A 22037-nucleotide genomic window follows, 5' to 3' on the forward strand; every position below is an offset into this window, starting at 1 on the left:
ATTTTAGCCATCATTTTATGAGGTGTATTTTTGGTGATACCCTGAGCAGCGTATGGGATGAGCATCTAAGCAATTTACCTGTCTGTGCTCCCAAAAAAGCTGAAGCTATGAACTTACTCCTTGGTCATTGTTTCGTGCCAACTCTTTTGTATCACAGCAGAATAAAAACATGCACAGAAACAGTAACTTACCTGGTCATACCTTCCCATAAGGATCAGCTGCTCAATATTCCTCCTTGTTCTGTGACTCTGTTCCCTGCCCTTCCTGCTACAGCATCCCAGTCCTGCTAGCCTAGAAATGCTTTCATGAGAATTTCAGAGATTTTATCTTTCTACAACATATTTCTTTCCTAGGGAGGCTTCTGAGGCCAGAAGGTGACAATAAAAATGTGTTCGAATGTTTCTTCTGCGGGGCCCCCAGTATTGTTGGAGGGCTTAAAATGGTTTGGGGTGAAGTATTTGAGGAAGAGCAAATATGAATGTTTTTAGCATGCTTAGAAATATGGTTGAAGGTACACCATACCTGAGAAAGCAGCAAAGTAAGAATAATGTTGGCTTCAGCAAATAAATAAATATCCTATCATGCATACTCAGTGCCAGACTGCAGCAGAACAGTTGGCATGTTTTGCTTGATTTAGCATCAGTACAAATTTTCAATTTACTACTCCTCTGACTACCTCTTCTTCCTGTCCAGCAGTCTCTAAACCACCCAGACAGCTTTCACTCTGGCTTAGGGAAGTCAGGTATTTTGACTTCACTTCCCTATTTGAAAACCAGGAAAATACTTAAGAGGATGTGTGGGAATTGTTTGCTCGATATTTAGTGATAATGTGCTCAGTAAAGTACATTGTTTAGTTTTTAATATTTTTAATCAGGGACTTGAGGCCACTGATGAAATATTGCCTCTATCAGAAATTCTCTGCCTTTAATGAAATACAACAGCAAGGTCCAGGTGTGTACTAACTCCAGAGGTAACAGGGAGCTTTGCCCCTAGTTTAAGAGAGTGCAAGGTTCGATTTTTAACTGTACAAATAAAGCAAAAAATTGTTGTAGGCTCATAGTGGTCCAAGGAGTCATATAGTAATCGTGGTTATAGCTGTGGTTATGAGTCTGTGATCCCAGATACAAAGCAAGAGGCTTGGAGCAGTAACCAGAAGCCTCAGCTACTGAACAGCAAGGAAGCCCTGGTAAGTGCTGTCGTACACACAGCCATGACTCACTGGCCAGTCGCAGCAGGAGACCAGAGCTATGGTTACCACAGGCCAGTGGAAGATGCTTTCTCTCTTGGCAGTTGCTCAGAGGATGATAGATCTAACAGCTCCACAGAGTAGCTTCTGGAGCCTCACTGCGTGTTTCCCTTTGCCACAATCAGGTAAGGGAACACTGGTAATGGTATTACCGCTGTAGGAATAGTTCTCCCCACCATTACAACCCATTTAGAGAGTGGGCTTTCACGTCCTGCTAAACTCATTCTGATGGCTTGGCTGTGTCAGCTTCTCCTGGGAAGCCTGCATTTCAGGTGACTTGACGAATATCTTCTTGTTCTGTTGAAAATATTATCTCATGAGAGAGATGCCATACTATTTCCTAAGTTTTTTTTTTTTCTTCTCAGAGTGCCTCCTAAGGCTTGTCCTGAACCAGCAGAAGTTTTGATGTGCAGTGACAGTGGGTGCAGGTCATGGCCATATTAGCCTGAGATAAGTGGAGGCTGAAAAGAGTGGGGACATCACTGAAACTGGAGTTTCCTTCCACCTCTCACCTACACCTTCCTAATGTTTTTCTTGCCCTCGCATTGGCATTTCTGAGCTGACTGAAGTAGGTTGAGCTGAATTAAGAAAAAAAATCCAACTGAAAGCAGTATTTTTTTGCAAGTGTTGTTTTCAGACAGATTGGTTTCTTAACCTAGCTCAGCAAGTGACTGCATCAATGATGGTGCTGGCACAAGGGGAGTGATGGAAACCCACAGGAAGGGGGATTTGACAGAACCCGCTGGCAGCAGCCTACATTTGTGCCAGCTTAATGTGATCGTTAGGGGCTGCAATTTGACAAGATAACTCATTTTTATGGGTCCTAGTACTGGCTATGGCCACATCCTGTGAGAGGCTCACCTGATATGATTTAACTCCATTGGTTCAGATTTGTTAAAGATATTTGATGGCTTAACTTTGTACTGACAGGTTTTTAGTCAGTTCAGGTATAGCTTGTCCTTTAGCAGCCACTCTAAAGCTAGTGTAAGCTTCATCTCTGGCTCATTTAGTCCTCACTCACACCATTCAGTGATTCAGTCGTGTGATGTCCTCTACCCGCAAAAGGCAGGCTGCCATGTGAGAAGAGATCCTTGAGATCCAGGTGCATTATTCAGCAGGGAACACCTGCACTCATACGGAGCTGTGGATAACCTGCCTTCCCCTTGTCATCTGCACATGGCATTGTGCAGCCTGCTTCACCAAAAGAAACAAAAGCCCATCTTGGATTCTCACACACTGTAATGAGGTGAATTAAAGTACAGCTTCTAAATTATGGTTGGTCATCAGTTGATGGGCTTTTGAAAGCTTGCGGATTTGTGCCTTGTGTAAACACACCTTTCTTTGCTCTGAACTTTGCACCAGAGAGATCGCTTTGGTTTCATAGTGCCCAAGGTAGTACATCAAAACAGTATCAGGAATGGGAAGTATAATCAAAATAGCTGATATGATTTCCTATAGGAAAGATCGCAGTAGTATTTTCTGTTTTAAGGGTAAAAAAGGGTAAAAAAGACTAAGACATTAAATATCTAAGACATTTTACAAACCTAAGTAATTGAAAATATGATGTACTAATTAAAATTTCCGAGCATCTGTCCAGTGACCCAAATTCTGCCTGCTTTCTCCTTCCAGAGAAGGATATTTACACTGTGGTACTTGTTCTCCTTTGAGGTGAAAGCTAAGAAAAAGATTGTATTTGTTTGAACTTCTTACTGTGGATGGTACATACAAGAACAAACTAAAACATGATCTTTTTTCTCCTAATAAGTAGGAGCTGCTTATGAAAGTTTATGGGAAACTTTATGAGCTTCATGCTGTGAAAACTGTTATCTGTCACTTGGTACTTCAAATCAGAAAACAGCTTATGAAGATGTATGGTATTAAAATCTGTGTCATGTGTCACAGTGTTTTGGTTTTTGGGCCTTGCTTGAGCTTTTGAAGCGATTGTTTAAGAAAGTTTTCTCATACTGTTTCAGGGAGCGTAAGAGAGACACTTGCTTACATGTTTTTGCTCACTGTCCATTTGATGAATTATTTGATACAGATTTCACTAAACACAGACCTCAGTTTAGGTTGTTATAATTTCTCTTAATTTTAAATACATATATGTATTTAATCTCTGACATTCAGATTAGGTGTAAATTTAGTTTGTGTTGTATACTTTTGAAGAAGTTGCTAAGTGATATCCAGTTAGTTAGCAGCTGGCAGTTAGCTGGGGTGAAAAATGCATCTGGAACCAGACCGTCAGTTAGTACGTCTGCACAGGGCCATGCCAGCGAGAAGTGGGGCAGGGGACGGGATGGTATGACAAAGCACTCAGCGTAAGCAGCCTTATATGACAGTCTTTTCAAACCTTTCAAATTGTGTATTGTAATCTAAGCTTGTACGTAAAATTTTGTAGGAGCCTGGAGCTGGGCTTTGGGCTGTCTTTTAGCAACGGGGTGTTCTCTCCCCTGTGAATGCCAGGATTCCTCCTGGGAAACAGATTACTGGGCTGTGCTGAGTGGTAGCTTTCTTGGGGCACATCTCCACTGCGGCGTGCTCAGACCTTATAAACCAGCACCAGCACAACCCTGTCAGATAGCTGTGTAGCTGTATTCATGTGTGTTTGAGCCTAGGCTGAGAAACCTTTTCTTCAACCTGACTTGGTCTTTTGATTCTGTTTCTTTTTTTCCCCTGTGTGTGGTATGGTGTTGACACAGGTACACAGCCTCTGATTCTGGACAAGGTTGGTGCCTGTTGTACCATGCTCTGTTGTGTTAGTCTCCTGGAGGTTTTTGAACCCCAATTTCTGTCTCACCCTCCAAGTCTTCTCACATAGGTATTTTTGTATAAAAATGTAATTCAAATTTGATCCAAAGGAGCTTCAGTTGGATAAAGGATATTTCTCCAAGTAGGTTATCTTGCACAAATCACTAGTAGGAGATACTGTTCTTACTAAGTAGAAGAATCAAGGTCACATCTGCATATGCTGTTTTTTTGGGGTTTTTTCCCTCTTCATTTTATTTGCAGCCTTCCTTATAGGTAAGGCTGTAGATAATCTTAGTGCTTGTACATGCAAACCTTTTTTACATGGGTATATTGGTAAATACCTTTATTTGTTTTTACAATGTATATTGACTTGTGTAATTTTGTGTACAACTATAGCTGTGATTCAGTTTGCTGGCTAGGTACACTCTAAGATTTTGGCTAGCAGTGTTGCTCTAGGCAAAAATTTTTGATATAAAACCCCTTTATTGCAGTACTATAAATTTCTTTCTACAATTCTGGTTTCCTTTAAGACTAGAAGTTCTTCTCTGGATGTATTTCTTTCCTTCCATTCTATAATACATATATTACATAAGTATATATGGTTGTATATGACTAGATGATCTGGAATTCTATGGATTTGATTTCTGCTTTCTATGGAGTGATGGTTTCATCCCATCTAAGCATGTATGTCGTTTTCTAGGTATGCATATTAACCTCTTCCTTAAGATTTGTTTTATTTTCCTTTCATTTTGTTTTATTCAGTTTGCAAATGAGGATTGGGAGGTAAAAGCTTTTTGCTACAATATGCAACATCATCTATTAATGAATATGCCTGAAATAATGGTGGACTGTTACACTCAGAGTAGTGTAGGACTGCTTAAAACCTATTAAAATTGAAAAAGTTTTCTGGTGTCCATCAGGTGTCCCACAATATTATGTGACCTTTGCAAAAAACCCCACCGTTCTTAAGAATATTTGGCAAGTCGGAAGTCTAGAAATGAAAATTAACTGGCCAATTTCTCATATATAAAGGCTGTTCACCCGTTACTTTCATGTAAAACTTTGGAGGTGACTTACTCAAGTAAGTTATTCCATTATGCCACCACATTGTTGACAGAACACTAATCTCTGTTTCTATTTAAGTTGACATTATCTTACTTTTGTAGGACTGTGGAATTGCTGAACATGTTTTGTATTTATCCTTCATTTTATTTTTTTAGATGCATTCCCCATTTTTTAATTGAAAGATACATTTATGCCAATATATTCTTCATATCATTACTGAATTATTTTCTGTCTGGTTTTAAGAAGTTTTACTCACCTGTAGTTTTAGTTATAGCAAGATTCTTCTGAAGACTGATGAAATTTATCTGAGTCAGAATGTTAGTATAAAGTTAGATTTTTTTTAACTTAAGGTGGAAAATTAGAACTGTTCAGGGAAACATAACCTAAAAGCATAAGATGCTTTTGCAAGTAGGAGCAACACTTTTGCATCTTATAGTAATCAGTGAGGCAATTGTACTTTAAAGCTTTGATTTTTATTGTTAACTGTTACTTTGGTTCTGTGGCTTGTTCTGAGCTAGCCAGAGATGACCCTTTGTCCCATTTCAAGCTGCTGCTGTCACAAGAAGCCATTGCTAGTACTTTAAACAAGGAGATTACTTACAATAACTCCCAAAGCAGCATGTCATCTTCAAGAGAAGGACATTCATTTATTGATATGCAAGCTGCCTGGTGGCAGGCCTCACTAGCTCTGGAGGTGCAGAGCATGTGTTTCCCAGGCCTTCCTCCTGACCCCACAGTACATTGTGTCCCTCACTGATACTTGTCCACCAAGGTGGTCTGTCAAACTGTGGGTCTGTGTGCCATCTAGTTTGCTTCCAACTGGTTGCCATCTGAGAAGGGTGGGAGAGTACTGGTGCAGTGAGGGGTCATGGGACAATCAGCTGTGCCTGGCTACTAAAAGGACATCCATATCCATTTAGTTTCTTAAGGAGGAGGTTTGTGACCCTTATAAGCAGAAGAGGGTATTGCTTTGTCTTTTTCCGTTACCAAGGATCCCTCATGCCACAGGTTTTGCTTTCTCAGAAGCACTTGCTTTGCATGGTTGTCACCAAGTTGCTGCTGCTAGGCAAGTGGGAGTTTGCCTGCTCATTATCTGCCTGAGTGAGCTCTCCATAATACTGAGGAAATTGTTAAAGTTAAGGAGGTATGAGCAAGAGGTCTTGCATGTTCCTCCTGCTAGATACACCAAGGTCTGCCTGCCCCTGTTTCTCTGGCTTGATGGTTTGGAAGAATGGCAAGGTGGCTGGCATAGCCAGCTGTGGCAGGCTCACGTGTGGATATCTGCTGGACAGATGTGACTCTGTACACTCCGGTTCCCTTAAAGGATGCCTTGCAGGTGTTTTCCTAATGACCTCCTAAGGGATTAAGGAAAAACTAATGACAAGGGCCATTCCAAGTCCTTTGTACAATTCTGGGAATCCAAGTCTTCTGTTGTGTCAAGTTGAGTGAGCAATACAAGGGAAAAAGCAGTGGCATTGGGGTTTTTTTGTGGGAAGTGGCTTAACTACTCAAAGGGTGACTGTGTTACTTTGGATGTCAGCTGGTGACCTTCAGTGGAAGAAAGCCTAGCTGTTGGCTGGAGGTGCAGTGCTGAGGTGATGCTGATGCCCTTTCCGTGGATGGGACCCATCACTATTTCTGAATAAAGAATTACTCTCTGCTGTGGCTGCAGAGAATGGTGATTTGCACTGGGCTGGTGGTGTGCTTCAATCGTGCATCTAGTTGGCTCTGCTCAGTGTTACCACACAGTCCTCTGACAGTCCTGGTAGCTGGAGTTTTCCTATGTGGTCTCTCCTAGTAAACAGAGATACTTTTTCTTTTCTCCGGAATTGGACTGGTTGTGCAACAGGCTGGCTGCCTTACTGCTTGTGCTGTCTTTGGAGGGGTCTGCTTGTAAGGATGGGGAGATCCCAGGGTTTGGCACATGGTTGTTTTGGGGTGGGGATTTAGGCTGCTCTAAGAAGGGTGCTCAAAGGGCGGTGTCTGCCCCTTGCGAGTTACTGTAAAGGGTGGGGTGGCCTTGAGGCGTCGCCCTTGGGGGCATCCCCCTGGGGTGCTCTGAGGTTGCACTGGTGTGAAGCCTGTGTGAACAGGCACTCTTGGGGAAAAGGCAGCTTCAGTGTATTACCTTGTTGTTTAAAACAATAGTGTATATACTTGGTAATAAAAAGTCATATTTATTATGAGAGGGCATTGTACAAATCATTCTAACTGATTTACTTCCAAGTGACGTGTCATGAGACAGTGAAGAAGGGAAAATGAGGTCCATTGTCTAGAGGGCACGTCAATGAAAATATCCCTAAATTCCTCATTGCACCTTTCTGACTTTCAAAGAGGAATGAGATCTCAGCACCTCTGGTGAAAACGCCCAAAAAGGGTGGCAGAAGCTGTAAAGTATACATACCGGTTTTGCATTTAGAGAATTGAGAATTGAGAAAACAGTACAATTTAGGTATATGGGCATTTGTCTTTCTTTGAAAGTCTCCTTTTCATCTCTATATTAAAGCGTGTTGTAAATTTTCTGTTACAGAATTTCTACTTCCCTTGCCATTGTTCTCTTGGCTTACAGTGTAGGTTTTAAACCCTTTTGATGCTGACAAGTGTATGATTCCATTTCTGTGTCAATCTGTCAGCACTTGCATAGTCTTTGTAAATGTAAGGCTTTGTCCAGGTGCCTTATTTTGGCGAGGGAGTTATTCTTTATCCTCTGAGATAGAATTGGCTACTCATACAGTCAAATCCTTCTTGTATCCAAAGAAACTTTTAAGATTACGAGTGTGCATTTTCAGTGCAGAAAATATTAAGAAGGTGTTTACTTTAATACCTCTGGTAGGAAGGGGCTCAACGGTGTCACCCCGCCTGAGCTTGAAGGATATATTTGTCACCCGGCTCAGGCCTGGAGGTGTTCAGTCCCTTCATCGCCTCACCAGCACTGGTATGTGCTGGTTCCCTATTTTTTAGGGTGCATTAGGAAGTGCTTCAGAGCTGGAAAGCCAGCGGGGTCCTGCCCAGTGTGGCAAGGTGACGTGAGGGCTGGGGACGGGACAGAGTGGTCAGGCAGTGCAGCTTGGGATCTGGGAGCGAAGGACTTGCGGGGCACCCTGCAGCTTCTGCTCTGGTTTGCCTCACACCTTGTTCCCTTCGCTGGCTAAAATGTCTCTGCTCTGTGCACCCAGGTCAGGTCTGTTCAGGCTGTCTTTCCTTCCTCCCTCCCCTTTTCCCCCAAATTGCAGGCTTAGGTCACTGTCATAATATGATGTTTTCAAATTAATTAAAATGGAGTTTTCATATGTGACTTAATATTGCATGCAGGAAATGGGGGTTTTTTTGTGTGTACATATGATACTGTATAAAAACATATGGTATTCATTTGGAGAAGATGCGTCTCATAATGGGAAGTACAGATGTCTAGCATTGGGAGCTTGGTCCTGTAACTAAAAATCATGGGTAGTAATACTCAAGAGTGCATAACATTGCTCTTGTTCTTCTGTACACAGTGTGTGTACATATGGCAAAAGAAAATATGAATTTGTATTTATAGAAGCATCTGCATATGGATTGTGCCTTATTTCAGGTTTAATGTGTTACATGCAAAGCATTGTATTTGATTTTCCTTGATTATTACTGGGGTCTGTAATCATAGCTACTTAGTGTTACGCGTAAGTGCTATTTTTATCCTGTTTACACAAAGGCATATGTCTAAAGCTGAAGTCAGGGATTTAACCTCTAGATAGATGGGGAAAGTTAAAAGAGTACGATGTCATTTTTACTTGCATTTTTTGCTGGCAGTTAACAGTCTACTGAAGTGTTTTGTTTGGGAATGCAGGGTAAGAGTTATGGCTAATATTAGTGATGCAATAATTTTAAAAAGGCAGGTTGTTGTTGCTTTATTTAACTGATTGACATCTCCCAAAATAGACTGATACCTTTTTAGAACAATAATAATGGAGAACGTTATCAGCTGAAAAACCATAGGTGGCACCTATATGTTGATTTAGAAACTGGTATCTCTCATGTTTGTAAGATGCCGGTAAAGAAAGGGATTTTGGTTAGGAAGGAAAACAAAGCATTTTCCTAAATAATTTCTATTACAAATTATCACCTAAATAACTGTCATTTTTTTAAATTTATAAATTGTTTTTTTTTACTTACTACCAGTATTTAATATTTAAATCCCAGAATTCTCGCAGTCCCTGCCTGCATCCTCTTTTTGATGAGTGTAATTTAAACTGAAGTTGGTAAGAGCTCTTTTGGTCTTCCGCTTCCATGATTCTGGAAACAAATTTTTTCTCATTTTACTAGCAGCACATTTTTTTTCAGCTGCAGAGCAAGCAGTGACTGTCAGCCTTCCCCTTCTGAGCAGTCTTGAACATTTCTTCTTGCTGCCTTAAAATATGACGTCAGTCTTCCTTGACCATGTTAAGGTATGATGAACTCGCTGCCCGTGTACCCACATGGAAAGGAGACTGCTTACTCTGAAAAAGAATCAGGTCTAAGAGTAAAGAACGAAAAAATGTAATGCTGTTAGTGGAAATGAGAAACAAGGATTACGTGCATAAAATCGTGATCAACTAATAATAAAATACATATGGGATTTTTTTTAGGGTTTGTTTTTAATTTTGAACAGTTGTTCCTATTAAATGATTGGTATTTAGTTCGCATGTTTTTTCTTAATTTCCAGTGTTTGGGTTTTTTTCTGTTTTTCCCCCTATTGTTTGGTTTGTATTATGTTCTCTTTGTTTTTCCCCTCTCCTGCAAGAAAACAAAACCTCTTTTAAATCCTTACTGTTGAAGTTTTGTTTTTGTATTCAGGTGCTGGTGCTCAGACCTTGTGGGCGGGTAGCACGGTAGTGAATGCTCTGGTAGGCATTTAGTGATGGGTGGCATCCAAACAAGGGAGACCCAGACTGTGAGAATGGATTCATGACTGTGGGTAATCTGGCTTCGCCTCCCCATCACTCCTCTAGAACCTGACATATCAGAAAAAATGTTGTTCCTTCCTTGGTGTCACCTCCACCTTGGGTTATAGGGCATTTCTGCTGTGTGTGGAAGGTTTTTTCTAAGCTGTGGTGGTGAAACAATGGAGCAGCTGGAGCTCTTAAATTGTAGACCAGGCGTTTATGTCAGGGCTACTACTAGTTTCCAAACTTGCACAGGAATGCATCTATATATTCAAATTGGTAGCTGTAAATCCATATATTTAATTTGTAAGTGAAGGGACATATTTATGCATACAAGCACTAGTAAAGCTTTGCAGGGAGCTTGATTGAAAAAAATATATGTTTTTATATCTTTTCTGCTGATGTTCAGAAAACAGAGGTGGTAGCGAAGGGGGAGAGGGAAGGAGAGAATCTGTGGTCCCGAGTTGCTTCCTGCTTGCTTGGTTGTCTACTGACATTTAAAAACTACCAGAAATACAAGCAGGGAGAGAATATGTTAATGTAATTTTGTTTTATTTGGTGGGGTTCCTGCTGGGTCATAGGACACCAAACCTTTGGAAGTGCTTGTTAGCGTAGGTGACAGAGAGGGCTGCAGACAGTTCAGTTGTTACATCCCAGGAACACGTATTCCCCAGGAATATTTGCTCAGAAGAAGGAATTTGGTAGGAAAGGAGACATTGCAAAGGCTCAAGGCTTTAGCAGTTGCCCTCGAAGAATTGCGACTGGGTGCCCTTTTTAGTCTCTTTTCTTCTGCTGAGGTGACAATGAATTTTTCTGCTGCCCTCTTTGTGGGGAGGGGGTATGAAGGAAACAGCTGGATCAGGGCAGACCTGCATTGCCCTGTGCCTCTGCCGTGGCACACTCTGCCTGGCTTCTACTAGAGGAGTTCCTCAGAGCAGGTTTGCCTCACGTGGGGAGACATACGCAGGGTTGTTGTGTTGGCTTCTCTGAGAATGGGTGAAATCCCAGCAACTACTTTTGAAGCTGGTCAGACGCCTCCTTCCTTATGCTGAGCCTGAACTAAACCCAGATTGCCCATCCCTTGCGGTATCCTTGAGACCTACCTCTCTCCTATCCCCTTGCCTTTAAGGATGCTTCTTAAAAGCATCCTCTCTGATGTTTTGCTTCAGTTTCTGAACAGACCCGTATCCCTCAGTGTACTTGGGTGCTGGCCTGCCTTGTGCATGCTGCTGTCCTCAGCCCTTTCTGCAGGCGGCTCTGCTTCCTCCTCTCCCACTCTCTTCTAGCTTCTGTGAGACCGCCTTTATCGACTTTGACTTAGTGAGTCTTTGCTGGTTGTTTGTTTGGATAATGAAAACAGTTTGCTTACAAAAGGTCTTGAGACTTCTGCATGGATTTCCTTGCCTGCTGTTTGAGAATGCTCATACAAATTCATTTACAATTTATTCTGAATGTAAGGATTATATTGTAATAAATTGTCTATGAATGTGTGCCAATTTCCTTCAAGCATAAACAAAAGTACCAAATGGTGCTGTAGGCCTTACTATTTGCAACTAAAAGGGTTATAGGTCTAACTAATAAGTCCTTTAACATGGTAAGAGCTAATGTTTTTAGAGAGCTAATTGCTTTTAGGGGCACAAAAGTGACGCCAGTACCATTTCATGGCTGTAACTGTACTTTATTAGATGGTCCTGGTATTTGCCAAGATAGCTTAAATCGGGCTTTGTTGCCATGCTTATTTTTTTTCCACTGTGAAAAGAAAAATAAATTATTTAAATCTTTCCTCTCTGTGCCTCTCAATAATGGAATTACAAATACTGTATCTATTTCACTTCCTGGTTTATTCTCTTTGATATCTGTGGAGCCTGAAGTAATCTCACACAGGCTTTATTGTCTTCTTTGGGAGAAGATTAGTTCCTGTGGTTCTCTTAGAAGATTATAGAAAAAGTGCACTTTTAAAATGTGTATGATGTGTTTGAATATTTTCCCAATAAGCAGCATGAGAGTTGTTACAGAGAACATATTTTGCATAAATTTTTGTAATTTATATGAATTGTAGAGAATGAAAAGAACCAAAACTGCAGAGGAAAACATCTGTGTTCATATGAAGCCAGGTGATGGAGAAGGCATTTGGAAGGAATGAGAAAGGTAGATTGACTGACCAAGGGTCAGAGCCAAAAATATGGCAAAGGAGATCTGAGTGAGGCCATTCCTTTCCTTATTTTCCTAGCTGTGGGCATACTCTTTAAAACTAGAGCTTTAAACACAATTAGGATTGTATGTAAGGGAAATACACTGGGTGTCTGTTGAGTTTGGAGACTGACTTCTGTTTGCATTCAGTGGGACTCAAGGTTCTGTAGGCACTTCCAGCTCTTCCAAAAGTCTGCACAAGTTGCAAGCCTGCTTCTAGCATGGTGCCACTTGTGTGATTGTACCTATACAGGTCATGCAGGTTCCCTCATCCCTTTGTTTTCCCCTCTGGTGGATTTTGCACTCATGGGAATGGCTATTTCTCTTTCTAAAATGTATGCTTTTGAATGAGAAATTTCTATGTATGGCAAAAAATGGGAATGTGTTTTCACAGCCTTTGAGAGTCTTCATTCAAATGGTATGAGAATTAAAAGGGTCAGAATGGCAGGACCTGAGACAATACGGTCTGCTTAATTTTGTCAATACAGAAGTAAAACCAAAACTGATTTCTTCTGATACTACTTCTCAGTTTAGCTAATTGTAATAATTTTATTGTAAGTCTAGTAATATGTGATGTTCTATTTAAAGCTCCAAATCTGAGTCCATGAGACTCATCTTTCACTGAAAGAAATAATCAGGCTTCTGTATTTTATGGTTGGAGAATAAAGCTAAAAGTATGCACTGAGTTGAACAGCTCAGACACTGGAACGCAACAGTCCCTCAAAAACCAAGGAAACACAACTGGTCCAGTCATTTTGTGGGGGACAGGCTTCATGGCTGCAGTTGTCAATCCTGAATTCTTTCTCACTTTGTGTGGAGTGGAACAAGATCACAGAATCACAGAATCATTAAGGCTGGAAAAGACCTGTAAGATCATCAAGTCCAACCATCAACTAACACCACCATGCCCATTAAACCATGTCCCACAATGCCTCGTCCACATGTTCCTTGAACACCTCCAGTGATGGTGACTCCACCACCTCCCTGGGCAGCTTATTCCAGTGTTTCACCACTTCTCAGTAAAGAAATTTTTCCTAACATCTAGCCTGAACCTCCCCTGGCGCAACTTGAGGCCATTTCCTCTTGTCCTGTCGCTTGTCACTTGGGAGAAGAGGCCCACACCCATCTCTCTGCAACCCCCTTTCAGGTAATTGTAGAGAGCGATGAGGTCTCCCCTCAGCCTCCTCTTCTCCAGACTGAACAACCCCAGTTCCCTCAGCCGCTCCTCATAAGACTTGTGCTCCAGACCCCTCACCAGCTTCGTCGCCCCTCTCTGGACACACTTCAGCACCTCCATGTCCTTCTTGTAGTGAGAAGGCCCAAAACTGACCACAGGATTCGAGGTGCGGCCTCACCAGAGCCGAGTACAGAGGCATGATCACCTCCCTACTCCTGCTGGCCACACTGTTTCTGATACAGGCCAGGATGCCGTTGGCCTTCTTGGCCACCTGGGCACACTGCTGGCTCATCTTCAGCTGGCTGTCAATCAACACCCCCAGATCATGTGTACTCTGAAGTAACCTGGGATAGCATATCAAATAACTCTTTTTGCAAATGTTCAGAAGTATGTATGTTATAGTTCTAACACCTTTTTTTGATAATAAATCATTTCACATCATCAATCTTACACATGATCTGTAACATCATTTTAGATAGGGTGTGTATCAGTCTACCATAATTATAATTTATCTAATTGGAAGTAGAAAACAGGTGGAGTCTACATGGCTGCGTAGGAACATGAGGTCCTATTAAAGGAAATTACATTAAATATCTTAATCTTCTTAGAAGTGCTGCATATAGTTTAGGCAGATTAAGTTTTGACATCGTATCTGGAATCTCCCATTTCTGGTGCAGTGGATTAGAATATTAAGTGTAATAGTTCATGTCATTGACACAATTTCCTTCCTGTTTTCTTCAATGACAGGTTGGGGTTGGAAAAGGAAGGAGGTCATGTTCACTAAGGTAAAAAAATCTTATATAAATAATAATGAGGATGTGGCTGAAAGCCACCAAAAAAAAGTATATATATACTTTTTAGACTTATAGTCTGGCAGCCCTAACTTTGACCTGTTTTGCATTTATTATTCATGGAAGGGTTTTAAATGCCAGTTTGTGGGTTTTCTGGGTTTTTGTTTTGGTTTGGATTGGTTGTTTTGGGTTTTTTTGGTCTTGGGTGTTTTTTTTTTGTTAATCTCCAGAGCAGTTTTGAGCAGGTATTAACAGCAGCTGATGGTATTACAAAAAATCCTGAGAGGCCTGAGTCTCTTTGCTCAGCCTTTTTTATGCTCATTTAGAAATTTAGTACTGTTTTATACCCTCTTTGCAATCACTTTGTCTTTGGAAGGAGAACAGAGCTTCGCCTCAGTTCTTACTTCTCTGGCTTTTCTTCAGAGCTTAAGTGGGATTTGGGCAAGTTTGATTGTAATTGACATTAAAAATGTCCCATAAGGTCACAAAGCAGCCAAAATAAAACTCTTTAAGTTGGGAGAGAAGGAGTGATAAGTGTCAGTTCACCAAAAATATTGGAAATTATGTTGATTCGTTCCCATTATCTTTGCATGCTCTGTATGACTTTCTTGAAAAGACTGAGTTTCAGGAGAGTTTGCATTCAGTCATGGAAAGAATAAAAGACAGAAAAGGTAGAAAGGATGCACTTGTTGCAATGAGTGACAAGATTTAGGAGCTGGAATGAAAAGCAGAAATATAAACCCAGATTAACGTTTCTCTAATGCCTTCTAAAAGTTATGAAGAACTTTAAAAGGGGTGAGAAATATTTTTGCATTATTCTGGACACCAAATGTCCAGACTTGGATCTTGGTAGGTGTTGCTAAGGGGTTACCTGCTGCTCGTGAAAGCTGGTGATACTGGCTTTTGTTTGACAGGAAGTCTCAGCTATCAGTGAAATAGAAAGAATCTTTTTAATACATTAAACCATATAAAAAGATGAAGACATTTACATTTAGCTTTTTTTTTTAATCTTCAGTTAGGTAGTGTCACTACTTTGTGGCTTTATGCAAAATCCAGTTACTTTAGAAAAACCTGCGTTGAGTACATCAATCACAATTTGATCTTTTTTTTAACAGAAGACTTTGAAAGATGCTCAAAGCTGCACTGCAAAATACTGAATACTGTGCAAAGGTGTGGTGTGACAGAATGAAATTTCATAAAGATTAGATTGAAATCCATTAGAATAAGTGATTTGGTAATAAATATTTTTGATTTAACACATACTTGGAATCAAGGCCTTGTTTTATCTTCATATCTGATCATTTGGGATGCAGCTTTGCTGAGAAACTGTGAAAAATCAGGGTACACTTCTGGTAGGCGCCATGGCTATAGGAAGGTTTGGCTGTCACTTCCCAGGCCAGCGTCCCAGCCAAGAACAGGGAGCTCAAGCCGGGCAACTGCTGTAGCCAGTAGATTAGAGCTTTCTTGGTTAATTCAGTTAAGAAGTCTTTGCACCTTGCGGTGCTACTTGGCTTCTTAAAAGGAGGGGAGGGTTGGGGGGAGCTTTGGCTTTAGGAGCTTTACTTATTCCCACACTTCTGTAGCTCAGCCTTCAGGATGAGAAGCAGGACAGGAGACCACATTGTTTTCCTCTCCTTATCTTTTTAGTTGTTCAGATTTGAAAGGACTTGGGAAGTCCTGTATTTATATTTAAGAGCACAGCATCCCATGGATGTGATTGCTCAGTAAATAGTTTTCAGAATGGACCACAGTACCCATAGGCATTTTTTGGTTGTTTAAATCTCGTTAGCCTTTGTACGAACTTAAAATTAGTTACGGGAATTACTGCTTAACTCTGTAACTCCTATGTCAACAAGATAATTCTATTTTGTGGGTGCTACTCTATTTATAGCCACAGTGCTAGAGTCTCTCACAAAGCCACAACATCAGTGTTTCCTTTTATCTGTCTTTCAGTTCGCTATGGGTCAGATCTTGGCCTTCAATGCTCAGTGGTCCAGTGGTGAAAGACTCCAGAGATCTGAGAATTATTCTTGTTTCTGTCACTGATTTGCACCATCAATTTGAACAGCATGCTTCACCTCTACGGGCCAAATACCCACACCTTTCCCCCCCTGCCTTTGTGCATCTTGTTTATCAGGTTATTAACACATCTAACCAGGTGTTGGTATGATGCTCAGAATCAGTGAGCCCTAGTATCAGCTGAGGTATGGCTGCAATAATACTACTAATAGCTTTTACGTATATGGCCAAACGTACGCTGGCTTTGGGAATGATGACTCCCTTTGCATGCCCATTTCTGAAGTTGCTGCTGTAATGTAGCTGTAGTTAGATATGTTTTTGTCATTTTCTGTAACTCTGGAAGTAACGTGCTAGTTTACTGGAGTGCCAGAGAGTGTATCTGAGGGGGCTGAAGTGTGCAAGACATTGCCTGTACAAGAACCCCATTAGCAATAGTTAATGGCCAGGATTACTTAAAGAAGCTTTTAAGGCCAAGCATACGAGGATTGTATTTTCAGTGTAGAGCTTAAGGAGGTGTAATAGTCCAGTTTGTCAAGTAATTATACCACTTGATAATGCCGTGCTTTATTTGCAGTGTTCTCAATGTTGGAGATTGGCTGATACAAAGAAATGTTTGTGAAACTTTTACTCTTCTAGAACATTGAATTTGTCTTCAATTTGGAACCTGTTTAAAGGCAATGTTTAAGACTCATATAGAGTTGAATCTTAATTGAGGTTAAACCCAGTAACTAATCAAATGGCCTCTTCCCTTGTCCCACTTGTGACACTTTTTATAGTTGTGACAGTTTTTATTCAGGAAAGATCCAGGCCTGAATTTTGAATTCCAAAATTTGGCAAAAGGAGGTGGAAAAAAGGACCCTGTACAGAATTTCCTAATTTGTAGGCAGAAAAGGTGTTTCCCACTCCTCCCTTTCACTTGCTTTTCATCCGTTGTTGCATTTTTTTTCAGGAAGAAGATAACAGATTATAGAGACTGGTATCTTTTTGCTTTACATTTGTACAGTATTTAGTAGCTGGACTTTGTCCTTTCCTGGAGTCAGTGAGCTCCCCTGTAATAATCCTGTTAGAGGAGCTCCACTTCTCTTTCAGCAGTGTTAATCTATTTTGTTTGTTTCAACAGTGTATTTATATTCCCTAGTTTTTATGACCATGAACATCCCTGCATTCAGTATTTCTGCTTTTTCAGTATTATTTACACATCTAATACATGCATATCTATATATATAGTGTATAAGGATACCATACAATTATAATGTTTGTATAGCAATGTAGAAAGATCATATTCGGATCCAAAATTAGTGGCTAGCGCTATAGAAATGACAAAGATTATCCTTTTCTCATCACTCATTGTTTTAAAACACAACATAGTCCTTAACTCTTGAGTGAGAAAAATGGAAGTAAGGGTGAAATTAGCTTTCTGCGAACTGAGTTTATCTGAAATACCAGTGAAAGTGCACCTTACTGATTAACTTCTAGCTGCTGTAGTTTACACGTGACAAGTATCACTTATGAACTGCTAAAAAGGTGCTGGAACAGACAGGGAGATTTAGATTTCACAGGAGAGAAAATGAGGAATAAAGACAACTGCTCTAGTATAAAGTAACTATTAATGAAATCAAAATCAGGCTGACAGAACCTGAAAAAAAGCACATTTTTATTATGGTGTAGAACTAGGATTAATTTGAAGAGTCATATTTTCTTACAGGCTGAGAAAGGACGCAGTTGGTCACAAAAGGCAAGGCTGAAGAAAATATTTGCCTACAGTTCTTCTACCTTAAGTACTTGCCGCAACGTGAAGCTTATCAGTGCTTAGTGAAATAACCCAAATCTGGTTTCTTTCCTTGTAAATGTAACGAATAGTGTTCATTACAAGAATTGTTTTTAATGGTTCCCCTCTGGAAGAGCTGGAGTGCTTCGTCTTGCATCCTTGATGTTTCTAATAAATAAATGCATCTCCAGTGCGTGGGACAAGAAGATTAACTCTTGTAAGAGACTGCAATAACTATATTGAAGAATGGGTTTTATACCTGGGGGCTCAGTTTTCTACTGAGATAAATAGGCAGAAATCTCATCGGCTGCAAAGGGCATGTGTCTGAACATCAGAGGTCAGAACTGGCTGTGTCATTTGGAAATGAGAGCATTGCACTGCTCCCTGTAAAGCTATTTGAAGAATAAACTAATTACTAATGATTGGAAATAGATGTTAATAAGATTTTAATAGAGTTTGAGAGTGTTGTTAGTGAGGACCTTAATGGAAATACGAGTTTTCTGGGGGAAAAAAAACCTGCTGGAGAGTAAATTTACCATTTAGTAATCTGAAATGCTAAATGAGTAGTGTTTGAAAATTACTTTAAGTGACTGTGTTTGTTAGCAGTAGCTTACATTTTCTGGGGGAAGAAAAGAGATCTCCTTGAAGATACTTGTGAAAAGCAGCTGCATTTTTCAAATTTTAAATAGAAAAACTGAACACCTAAAAACTTAAGAATGTGCTGGAGAAGTAACCTATTTTCTGCAACCACAGTAATAACTTTTTTTTTGTAATGAACTGTGCTTATTTCCTACCTACAGTTTTTCGGAAAGCAGTCTTCTACAAAATTTTAAAGCTTGCAACATATATTTGAAATAGCTTTAAAGATTTTTTTTTTTAATGATTCTTTCTGTGAATGTGGGATTAAGGGATTAATTATTTTTAAAAACATATGACTCTTCCAGATTCCTTGTAATATTATTACTAAGATTGATTGTGTTTCCCCTTCTCTTCTCTCTCTCTTTTTTTTTTTTTTTTTTGGCCTTAACCTGTTTCCACCAATGCGTTTTTATTGTGTGGTATGCAACTAGTGCTTACTAAGCTTATGTTTGGAGAACGATTGAATTTAGTGGAAGGTCACAGTAAAAATCCCATTTTCTTGGTCTTGTCAACAGATGCCTAAAAATAAAAACCTTAGTTGGCAACTTATTTTTCCATATACTGTGAATTTTTAAACTTATTTTTCGTTTCTCATCTACACCAACCCTATGCTATCAAGATTGTCCTCATTATCCTCAAAAGGTCTTTCTTGTTCGTGCCTCTTTGTGCACAGGGTTTCCTAGGAGGGACAGAAATGAGGGTGCCTGGAGCCACTGCTGTGCAGATTATGCACCAAATACTGCTTCACTGGCGTCTTTCTCTGGTGGGGTATGCAAAACAAGAAACGTTGAACCAAGTGAAGTGAAAATCAGATCTGGCCTGCCCTGTCAGCTAAAGTTTTAGCAGTTGTTCTCTCCCGACCTCAGCCTCTCTCTGTCCTAGGTCATAGAAATGTGAATAGTGGATGTGGACAAATGTGGATGGCTTTGAAAGGGTTTGCAGTCCAAACAGAAACCAGGGATAGGGGGTTGACCAGGGATAGGGGGTTGATCGAGTCCGACGAGGGAAAACAAGGAATTGGTGAGTGGAGCGGGAGCGGTGTGGCAGCGGCCTGCGGCCTCAACTCCTGAAGAGCCCGAGCGCTGCCAGCCGGCACTGGGGCTGCCAGCTGTGAATGGGCCTACGGCAACATGGATTTTGAAGGAGAGAATCGCAGCAGAGCGGTGAGGTTTTTGTGTGACTATTTTTTGGAAGGTTCCCCTGATCGTTCGTGTCGTTCTCTGAGGGCTTTCATGAGAAGTGGCGTTACTGCCTGCTCAAAGTTGGGAGCTGCTGTATTGATTCATTGATGAGAGATGGGAAGGTCAGGCCGGGAAGAGCCTTGCAAGAAAAGCAGCTTATGTTTGGTCGAGTAGAGCAGGCCTGTGACTGGTGATTGAAGGGTAGGGCGCAGTCTCTGTGAGTTAGTGGAGTGCTTTTAATGTACAGCAAATGCTCACAGGACCCTGAAAACGGCCTTGAATGCTCTGTGCCGAGTATCAGCTGTGCATTTCAGGGCACAGACTTCTCTGAGACAGGACTTAGTCTGAGGAAGGTAATGAGCTGGCTTTTTCAGAAGGACAGGAGGAGCACTTCCCTGGAAGCATGGCACAGAGCCACAGCCTGCTGCAGAATATTCCACCTCAGCCTGCCAGAGCCCCCCAAAGTGCACGCTTTTAACGTGTTCGATCTGTTCATTTTATCTTTTGCATGGTGTGCTGTGGTGGTTAAATTTCAGCTGAGGTGGGTCAGCGAGAGCAGGTTGTTCCAAAGGTGAAAGGCCACCAAAGAGCTGCCTTGCAGCTCCACAGGGTTAAACCAAGGGACAATAAGCTGAAATCTGACCTCACTCAGGCTGCAGTTCAAGTGTACAGAGTCTCTGACAGGGACCCAGTCTGCTCTGAGCACCTTCAGCCGCGGGAGGAGGGAAGCCTGGGCGAGGGCTGGGAAGCCCGACCTCCTTCAGCCACACTCGGGCACCTACGTCGGCTGCTAGGGACGCTTCTGATGCAGCTCCATGAACGTCTTTCTGCAGTGATTAGTGTTGGATTCACAAGCAGCACAGGTCGCACACGGGACACGCCTGTCAGGAGAGGTTTAAGAACCGAGGTAGCTACATGGAGAAATTTTTTTTATTGGGTAACATGCACTACTAGCAAGACGTTGTTATTGCCATTGATGCAGAAGCTAAATACTCCTTTATATTTTTTTTTCCCCCTGGGCTTTCAGATAAGGGCAGGTTAAGGAATGGTGTTGGGGTGCATATTAGCTTGGTAATTCATTGTCATTTATTAACTTGTACCTGGAGCAGAGAGACAGGGCGGGCAGAAACTCATAGTCCTTCCATAAGGCTCTTTACCTTTAAAGGCAAAGTCCATAGAGTTAGTATTTCTTATCAGAGAATCAAGCACGTATGGTGTGAAAGGATTTGTGACTTGGACACACAAGGGGCTTATCTTCAGAGAGAAAGGTATGGCTTTTTTACTTAGGGGCAGCTAACAAGCATTACTTGTCCCAAGATAGAATGTAAGGACGAGGTGCTTTTGTTTTAATTCTAGATAGACTTGCAAAGTCAGCCAAATGGGAAGGTAGGACTTAATTTACTGTGTTTACATTGTGATAAATCCGCAATGCTTGATCTTTGATATTTTTTCTCTCCGAATAAGTGATATTTATTACTTAACACCAAATCAAACTTCCTTTTTTAGAATATGGAGACAAATTCAGACATAAAAGACATCTGATCTGTTCCTGAAATGTTAAGAACTCACTATTTTTTAATACAAGGAATAATTTTGATATACTGTCATAATACTAGAGTAACAGTTTAGAAAGGACCACTGGGGATCATCTTGTCCGATCTGCCTCCTACTCAAAGTAGGACCAATTCTGAAGTTAGATCAGGTTGCTACTCATGTAATCCACGTCCTCTTTCTGATACTCTGAATCAGTTTGTGGCTTTTGATTTGGTATATTTGCCTGTAAGGGTGACCTGTAACTTCAATGACATCACTATAACCTTTGCACTTTTTAAGAGGAATTCTTTGCTAGGTCAGTGGTAATTTTTGCCAATGACTTAATGAGGTCAAGATGAGACCTGGAGGTTTCAGCTTGTTGGTTTCCTTTTTCTAGTTGCAGCTATAATTAAGATGAAAGATCCCTTTTGAAAGCCTTAGCATATACATTTGGCAGGGTGAGCCAAAAACTAGTAACATCAAACTATAAAAATGGTAAGCTTTCAGTCAAAGAGAAAGCAAGATAGAAACTAATATAAGCTGCCCAGGGAAGTGGTGGAGTCACCATCACTGGAGGCGTTCAAGGAACGTGTGGACGAGGCATTGTGGGACATGGTTTAATGGGCATGGTGGTGTTGGTTGATGGTTGGACTTGATGATCTTACAGGTCTTTTCCAACTGTAGTGATTCTGTGATAATAGTGTCCTTTATTAAACGTTTGGACTTACCAGTTTACTTCACAAACTGTAACTTCAGTAATTCTACTTTGTCCTTTCCCA

The 22037-nt window shown here is 40.9% G+C and overlaps 1 protein-coding gene across 1 annotated transcript in view; it reads left to right on the forward strand.

Moving 5' to 3' along the window:
* ARHGAP18 (Rho GTPase activating protein 18) overlaps window positions 1-22037 on the forward strand; it is a 69209-nt gene that overhangs the window by 7826 nt on the left and 39346 nt on the right. The gene's annotated exons all lie outside the window — the stretch shown is intronic.

This window comes from Gavia stellata, chromosome 2 (assembly GCF_030936135.1).
Source record: "Gavia stellata isolate bGavSte3 chromosome 2, bGavSte3.hap2, whole genome shotgun sequence".
Lineage (NCBI taxonomy): Eukaryota > Metazoa > Chordata > Aves > Gaviiformes > Gaviidae > Gavia > Gavia stellata.